This window comes from Cotesia glomerata, linkage group LG1, assembly GCF_020080835.1.
Source record: "Cotesia glomerata isolate CgM1 linkage group LG1, MPM_Cglom_v2.3, whole genome shotgun sequence".
NCBI classification, from domain to species: domain Eukaryota; kingdom Metazoa; phylum Arthropoda; class Insecta; order Hymenoptera; family Braconidae; genus Cotesia; species Cotesia glomerata.
The window spans coordinates 21,469,804-21,478,724 of NC_058158.1; the positions used below are offsets into that span (position 1 = coordinate 21,469,804).

The window sequence follows — 8,921 nt, forward strand, 5'->3', positions numbered from 1 at the left end:
CATATCCAGGCCAAACAGCTACGCCTGGAATTCGTAAAAAGGATTCCCCCCCCTAAAGAGAAAAAAAAAAAAAAAAAACACACACACACACACACACACACATACATACAGACATATGGACATCATCGCGGAAACATTCGGGGAAGCTTCCTAGGACCTCAAAACGTCAGATGATGAGAACTCCATTCTCGAAAAACGGGGAAAAACCAATAACTTCTCGATTTTTAAAAATTTTCAATTTTCTTAGCGGGAAGTTAAAAAGAATTACAAATTAAAATTTATTTTCTAATTTATTAACAATGCATTATAACATTCAATGCATTATTTGCAACTCTGAAAGAGCATATTCTCTTAAAACTCCGGTTTATATATCCAAGTTGTCACCGGATCATCGAAACGACTAGGGAGCTCATATACCAGAATATTACTACAAATGTTCAAAAATTTAGAATCGCTTAAGGTAGTTCTTTCCCAACCTATAGTTTATGCTACTGCTGTCTCTTTCATTCGCTAGTATCGCCTTTCTTACGGGCTATTGCTCACTTATTTCCACGCATGACTTGATTTGTTTACTTTACTAGGTTATCAATGATTTCTCAAAAACTATGTGATAGGGAATTCCAGAATTTTGTAGGGTAATTATACATGTATTAATCTAAGTAATGTTAGTTTTTCGTGAAATTCTCAAAATTTCTTCAATACAAAAATAATAAAACTTCGCGGTTTTCTCTCTCTTTTTCCATACCACCTGTGTGAAAGTGTCATTTTCAATTGCAATTATCTTCGGTTAGACGTGGTAAATCGTCTCTAAGTTTTTACAGCGTATGTATTATGTATTCAAATACTTCTATACGGAGTTTGGGAGATTTCTTGAATTTCTGCTTTTTGGGCCTAACTACCTTAAGGGGTTAGGGGTAGTCAGAATTTTCAAAAAATCAATTATTTTTTTTTTGCATTTTCGTTATGTGTAATATCTTAAAAATATTTTCTGAAAATTTCAAGTCGATCCAATAATTAGTTTTTGAGTTATTCGACAAATAACAAAGAGAGCTCGGGTACTTCAAAGCGCTCGGGAGCAGATAGCTAGCGGCACCTTTAAGAAACCCCCTTTTAGGGTTCTATTATCATCCTATTCTGGAATTATAAAAGTAGATCCTTACAAAAATACAACCATAAATAAAAAGGAATGTATAGGCCATGTTCCGAAGCGGATGGGGACTCGACTGCGTACTCTGAAAACTACACAAAAAGGTCTTGGTGGTAGAGGTAGGCTTACAGGAAAAGTAATAGACAAATTAACTGTGTACTATGGTTTATCAATACGTCGTCATTGCGATTCTATTGAAGAAAATCGACTGATGAAAATCCGAATCATGATATGTGTCCCAAAGGCGAAGATTCTTGGTGCTCTTACCAGCGCGCTGAAGCAAGTGGAGAGCTTGATACTTATACTCAAGATTATTCTCCCTCACCTCCTGATGTTTTAAAAGCTATTAAACCGATTTACGACGATCTCAGTAATGATAATTTACTTTCAAGATGTGTAGGTGGATTCAATCAGAATAATAATGAGAGCTTCAACCAACTAGTGTGAAAAATATGCCCAAAAACCGTGAATACTAGTTCTACTATCGTACAAATTGCTGCATACATAGCTACTTGTATATTTAATGAAGGTACAAATTCATTATTAATGATTATAGATACCCTAGGACTTAATTGTGGGTCTAATTCCCATCGGTATGCTGAAAAATTGGATGCTGCACGTGTGAAAGTGGCAGATCAGCGCGCCAACGACAACACTCGGGAAGGCAGAATGCTTCGTAGGCAACAGCAAATTGATGTTTTGGAAACTTCCACAATGGCTGATGAACTATTATATGGCCCAGGTATAGATGACTCGATGTAAGTAATTTAATAATTCGTATTTCTGTACGTGAATCTAGTGTGAAACTTTAAACGCGTTTTTCTCAAAACTATGTTTTTTAAACTGGTGACAACTTTAACTCGAAAACCGCTCAGTAGATTTTTATAAAATTTATCCAGCTTTTAGAATACCTAATAAACTCGGGCCTGATCGAAGGATTTTTTTTTTTCAAAAATTTCGATTTTTTAAGACCAATTAACTGTTGATTTTTTTCCAAAAATCTAGACAAAAATTTCCTAAGACCGCCATTTTGTTAATTTTTGAAAAAAAAAAATCCTTCGATCAGGCCCAGAATTATCTATTTATAAAACTAATTTTTTTCATCCGATTGATTTTAGATGAATCTCCAAGAACTTATGATTGTCACCGCAAGGACCTTTTTTTGGAACTGGGTCAACACAGACAGCTATAACTTTGGAAATCAAATTTTTTTTTTTTTTTAATTTTCGTGACTTCAAGTCAAAACATTGTATAATAATGCCATATTACTACTTTTGTAGAATAACATGATTTAATAGCAAAAAAAAAATACTGAAAATTCTCATTTTTTTCGTGCCTCTGACTACCCCTAACCCCTTAATGTCATTCGCTATTTAACTTTGGTGATATCCGTGCGTCTTTTAGTTCCCGCCTGCTGTGCTGCTATCTTATATGACAACAATTCTATGAAGTACATAACGTATCAAAGTAGTTTATCATGAATATAATATAAAAATTGATTTTATCATATATTTTGATAGTCAAGCCAGTCCCATGGCTAAGCGGTATAATGCTTGTCATGCTTGCTTGGGACTGGTGAGGCGTGGGTTCGAATCCCGGTGTGAGCTGAAATTTAATTTTCAGTGAACATCGGTGCTCGTAACTCACGCCGGGCTGTACAGGTTTGGGTTTTTCGATAGTTTCCCCAAGCCCTGTGCTACCGGTGGGGCACAGGCAAATGCGTGCAGTTTCCCCAAAGTCGGCCCATCGCCGCATTACTCTCCAGGCTGAAAAAGTATGTAATACCGCCAAACTTATTCTGCCAAACTTAATGTACCGATCAGCCTGGAGTCCCCTTCCGGTCTCGGCCGGACCCCCATCGAGACAGAAGTCTGAAAAGCGGGGGTAAAATAAAAAAAAAAAAAAAATATATTTTGATAGTCATAATTTATTTATTTAACCGAATCTCATTATAACATCACATTTATTCAAATAATAAAATAAGCAATGATTTTAATACTAGGCAGGAGCAGAGCAGACCAAAACATCCCATAGGAAATGTAACGAATTTTTTATTTCAGAATTATTTAAAAGTAATGATAAAAATAATTTTGCACATTTTGTGATGACCAAAAAAAATTTTTTCATCAAAGAAAAAATTTTTTATCACATCTCTGACTATGCAAGTCTAATCAGATCTAATCATTTATAGACTGCTTATAATTGTTCAGACATGAACAGGTATGATCAGGCTTGAACGTATTCAACGCTTCAGATATGAACGGGCATGAACAGACATGGACAGATATGAACAGGCATGATCAGGCCTGAGTGTATTTAACGCTTCAAACATAAACAGGCATGAGCAACCATGACCATGTCTAATTTCAGACCTGATCATTCATGAACAGGCATGAGCAGGTCTAATTTCAGGCCTGATCATACATGAACAGGCATGGTCAGGTCTGATCATTTTTTCCCGGATATATACTCGAGATTGTTCGAGCATGTGTGTATGGTCGTGTCATAACCTTTAAACCTATTCACTGATTAAAAGCCGATTTGTAGTATTCAAAGGGAAACAATAAATTTAATATTCATTTTGAAAAATGCATCATTCAAAAACATTATTCCTAAACTAAAACGAAAAATAAACAATTAGAAGAATTATAATATATATATTCAATTCACAATAATATTATTACTCCCAAACGGACTGCTATTTCAGTGTATACGAAGAAATCTTTTCTATCGTCAGAACTTTAATTTAGAAAAATAACGTGGGTACAAATAACACTGTATATTTTATTTTATTATCTTACGATTTTAAAAGTGTTGTATAACTATTGAAGAACAGTTAACTATCATTAAGTTATAAAAGATGTGTTGTATTTATTCAAATTTAATTTTTTTTGAGCTCATAAGCTGTAGTTCTGACAATCCTTTTACAATAAACCGAAACAAACACTTAGAGCACGTGTCTGTCACGTGGTCAATAAGATATATTACATTCCATGTGCTTATACACTTGACAAACATCTATAAAGGATGTGTGCTGATGCGACACGTGTAAATTCATTCAACGTATATAATTCTTCTTTTAAGAAGTATATCGATTTTTTGTTTTTTTTTTTTTTTTGAAGTGAAGCATTTCATTTCTTCGTACTTTTATTGACTTAGTGCAATATATCAATTCGTTGATCGTTTAATTTTCTTTGTTGAAGAATGAAATCATTTCTTTTTACAAAAATTGAAATGTTTTTATATTATCTCACAACAATAAAAAAAAATCTTGCAAATAGCAGATCTGCAGGGCCATCGTTAAAAATTTCGGCTAGGTTATAGCACAAAATGCTTGAAAATATGTAGCTTTGTAAATACAGTGTAAACTCTATATAATGACACTGAAGAGACTATACATTTTATGGCATTATAGTAGAGAGTTGTCGTTAAATGGAGAGAAGAAAAATCAGAATGAGAAAAAGAAAAGTTTATTTCAGGTTAGTGTTAGTAGTTATGTAAATAAAAAACAATCTTATTTGGACGCTATTGCATATTGTATGTTATTTTTGTATATAAACATAAGGGTCATTCCATGTCAAATCGACCAATAGTTGGAATTGACGCCTTTCAATTTGGAAAAATTTTGGTCAGAAGTTTTCTTTTATCATATAACAAAGTTCTATTAAAGGACTTGTCAAGATTACGTGCAAAAAATAAAAAAAAAAGGTAATTAATATATTATTTAATATTTTCATGTCGATCATTTGATTTTTTAATGCTCAAAATTACAATACTACGTACCTGCATAACTTTACCTTATTTAAAAGTTGCAAAAAATGAAAAAAAAAAAATTAGGAAAACGGTTGACCCTGAAGGCTATCCCTGCAACATCCCGCCAATTCTATATCTAAACGCTTGAAATTATACATGACGTTTTTGAGCTCTTCGAGCTCATAAATACAATATGTGTATTATTTTGAGCTCTACGAGCTAAAAAAAATAGCTTTTGTATGCTTTTGAGCTCTTCGAGCTCAAAAGTTTGATAGAAGTTTGATAAAACACTATTTTTTTTTAAAGTATACAGACACACACACACACACACACACACACACACACACACACACACACACACACACACACACACACACACACCCACACACACACACACAGATGCCATCGCGGGGATAGTCAGGGACGCTTCTTGAGACCTTAAAACGTTGAAATCTGATGATAACTCGATTTTTGCGAAACGGGGTGAAAACAATAACTTCCTGATTTTTGAAAATCTTCGATTTTCTTAGCGGGAAGTTAAAAAATGTTAAAATTGTACTTTTATAAAATTTTCAAATTTTGACTTTAAAATGTTGATTTCTTAAAAACTCGTAGCCATAAATTTTCTTGAAAATTTTTCCTAAGAAATTTTTACTTTGTAACAAAAAAAATAAATTCCAATCGACGGTAGAGAGGCCAGTTGTCACGTATCCTTATCCTGGTCGCCCAACAATCAACTAAAAATATGAAATAAACAAAAAATGAGACTTGGGAGGTAACTCTTAGCCTCCCAAGCAACCCGCAGTTTTTCCTAAGGCTGGGTTAGTGCACGATTTTGATGGACGCCAGTTATTCTTTTTACTAGGAAAATAACAAACCCTTTATTTCCAGGGCCGATCTGCAGGTATTCAAGGGAACGATAAATAATATACTAGTAGTAGGAAAGAAAATATCCCACAGAAATTAGTCAGTTTTACCCAGTTTGGCTGAGCCAACTAGAAGTTGATCGAAAAATTATAATTTCTTTAAATTTCAAATCCAAGTAGGTTAATATGAAATTCTAACAAGTATTTAATGGCGGTATCAATTTGTTTATAAATAATAGGCAAACAAAAAAAAACGTAAATTAAAAATTAAATATCTCTGAAACTATTAATCTGGCGGGTTAAGTTTTTTCATAAAATTTGTAGAACTTAAAAAAATCTACAACTTTGCTTTTGGGTAAATCCCCGTCAGACTAATAGTTTATTAGTTATTAACAATCGAAATTTTATAAACAAATTGAGCTAGCAAGTTGAAAAATCAATCGATTTCATTTTTTCTTTTTTCCACATATTTCTGGTAATAAAAGGAACATTTAGCAGTTATACTGTGCTTAGGATGCCGATATCAGTTGAGCACTACTGTTGAGTTCCCTCTCTACCATCGGTCCGGGTAGCGAACGCGCTCGCTTTCTCGAAAATCCGCTCGCGTTCAACTCGCTATTATTTGACCCCAATCAAAAATTAATTTTTTTCAAAGTAGCCAAGTTTTTTGCAATTAAATTCTAGATTTTTTAGAATAGGCGCGAATGCTGTAGTAAATTTAGTTTCGGAGATATTGGCTTCCAAAAAAAAAGCGGTTTTTCAATTTTTAAAAATCAAATTTTTGAGATGAAAATTTTTAAAAATGTTCCTTTTATTACTAGAAATATGTGGAAAAAATAAAAAATGAAATCGATTGATTTTTCAGTTTGCTAGCTCAATTTGTTTATAAAATTTCAATTGTTAATAACTAATAAACTATCAGTCTGACGGGGATTTACCCAAAAGCAAAGTTGTAGATTTTTTTAAGCTCTACAAATTTTATGTGAAAACTTAATCTGCCAGATTAATAGTTTCAGAGATATTTAATTTTTAATTTACGTTTTTTTTTTGTTTGCCTATTATTTATAAACAAATTGAGACCGCCATTAGATACTTGTTAGAATTTCATATTAACCTGCTTGGATTTGAAATTTCAAGAAATTATTATTTTTCGATCAACTTCCAGTTGGCACAGCCGATTTGGCTAATTTCTGTGGGCTAAAAGGAGGAAGTAATTGACATAAATCAAAATATTAATCAATTAGTAGCAAATATTAATAATAAAAACAAATAAACTATTTATTCAAAAGAAATTACTTAAACTAAGTTTAGAGCCGAATAGACCGCATAACAATAATAATAATATCGTCACGTACAATTATTAATTATTGATCTAAATCCTGAGTAGACCGTTTATTTTACGACGACGTTGATTATAAAATAGAAATTATGTCTAAATAATACTGAACGGAGATGTACCCGAATTCCTCAGTCGGGTTATCTCGACGAATTATAATTATAAAATTAAAATAAATAAATACTGGCCGACTCGCTTAATTAATAACGATTTTTTAATAACGAATTGTGAGCCAGGAGACAACGCGGCGTGTGGATAATAATTTGGCTCAACTTGTGAGTACTCACCAAAAAGTAAACTCGAACTAAGGCGCCAGATCCACACTCCTTACACTATGCAGACTCCCGCGTGTCTGCCGATTTTTATTTTTACGAAAAACTATGTGGCCTCGTGTACGATCACAAGGGCCTCTCAAGTCATTTACCAAAATTACTCGTCCTTGTGCTGGCAATCGATACTTTAGGGAATCACCCGGGCGAGCAAGGGTTATGACCTATTACCAATAATCAATATTACGAATGCTTGAGCATTTTTTTCACCTGTCCCGATACCCATCGTTAAACTTTGGTATTAATATAAACAATGAAATAATAAAATTATGAATAGTCCAATACAATTTTCTGAAACAAATGTCAAATTAATACTCAAAAACTAATAACAATGATATATAAATTATCAAATATAAATAATAAGAAATGATATACAGTAAATAAATAAATCAAATTGATATAACTAGTCAAATTTTAGAGACACACCGAGTGTGGATCTGTTGCCAACAATAGGCATATGGGAGGGATGCACACGGGAATAAAATTTGTGTGACAACTTATCCCCCAACTTTTAAGCCTAGTCCCTTGAAGGGCAATCGATGAGATCTATTTTTTTTTAATTTTTGTTTTTAGACGCACTTTTAGAGAAAGAAAACGGTGTGAAATTTTCTAAATTAACTTTCCATAAGATTTTTAAGCATGTCTAAAAGCATAATATTTTACGTCAAAATTACTGTCGAGGTTGATATGACCAAGATGGACGGCGGAGTTCACAAAATGGTCCACCTTTACAAGCATGTGATTGTTGTGCAAACATGCTTGTAAATCTACTTCTGTAGTACGTTTCTGTTCGTCAGAAACTGTACTTTCAGAAAAACCAGACGGGTAGAAGTTCTATCTTCTATAGAACTAATTATTTCAAAAATAAGATATTTTTTTTTTTGGTCATCTTGGTCATCTAGGTGATAATTATTAATTAGTATACAAATTGATCAAAATTCAAATGAAGAAATATCAATAAATATAAAGGACTTCATAAAATGTGAAATGTTAAAACTACAAAACTCACTAAAAGATTTTATTCAGGAAGAAATTAATAGAAATGTCAATGAAATAAAAAAAGAAATGGTTAAAAGTTAAACCAACGAAAGAAAAAGAAGTACAAAATATTGAGAGGGTTAGTCTAATTAGTAAACCCACATACCAAGTGAAGGAAAGCATGGTCGTTAAGCCAAAGATTATTCAGAATTATGGTAAAACCTTGGACGAACTACAAAATGGTATTGATATTTTCGAATTAGGAGTTGATGTAAATGGAGTGAGAAGCACAGTAAATGGAGATGTGATTATCGAAATAGAAAAAGAAACAGATAAGAACATTTTAGTTAATGAAATTAAGCAGAAATTTGGCGATGCCTATAATGTTACTGACATAAAAAGTAAACGACCAAAAATTAAAATTGTCGGAGTGGATGAGGAAGTTATAATCCGAACAAAAACAGTTTCACTGTAAAAAAGTCGCGCCAAGTCCACGTTCATAAGACTATTAG

General features: G+C 32.7%; 1 long non-coding RNA gene across 1 annotated transcript; it reads left to right on the forward strand.

The window, feature by feature from the left end:
• The first annotated feature begins 955 nt into the window (after positions 1 to 955).
• Positions 956 to 2,465, forward strand: LOC123264080. The gene is made up of 2 exons (XR_006509265.1): positions 956 to 1,905; positions 2,266 to 2,465. It is a non-coding gene; the product is annotated as an uncharacterized LOC123264080 (long non-coding RNA).
• Positions 2,466 to 8,921: the final 6,456 nt, after the last annotated feature.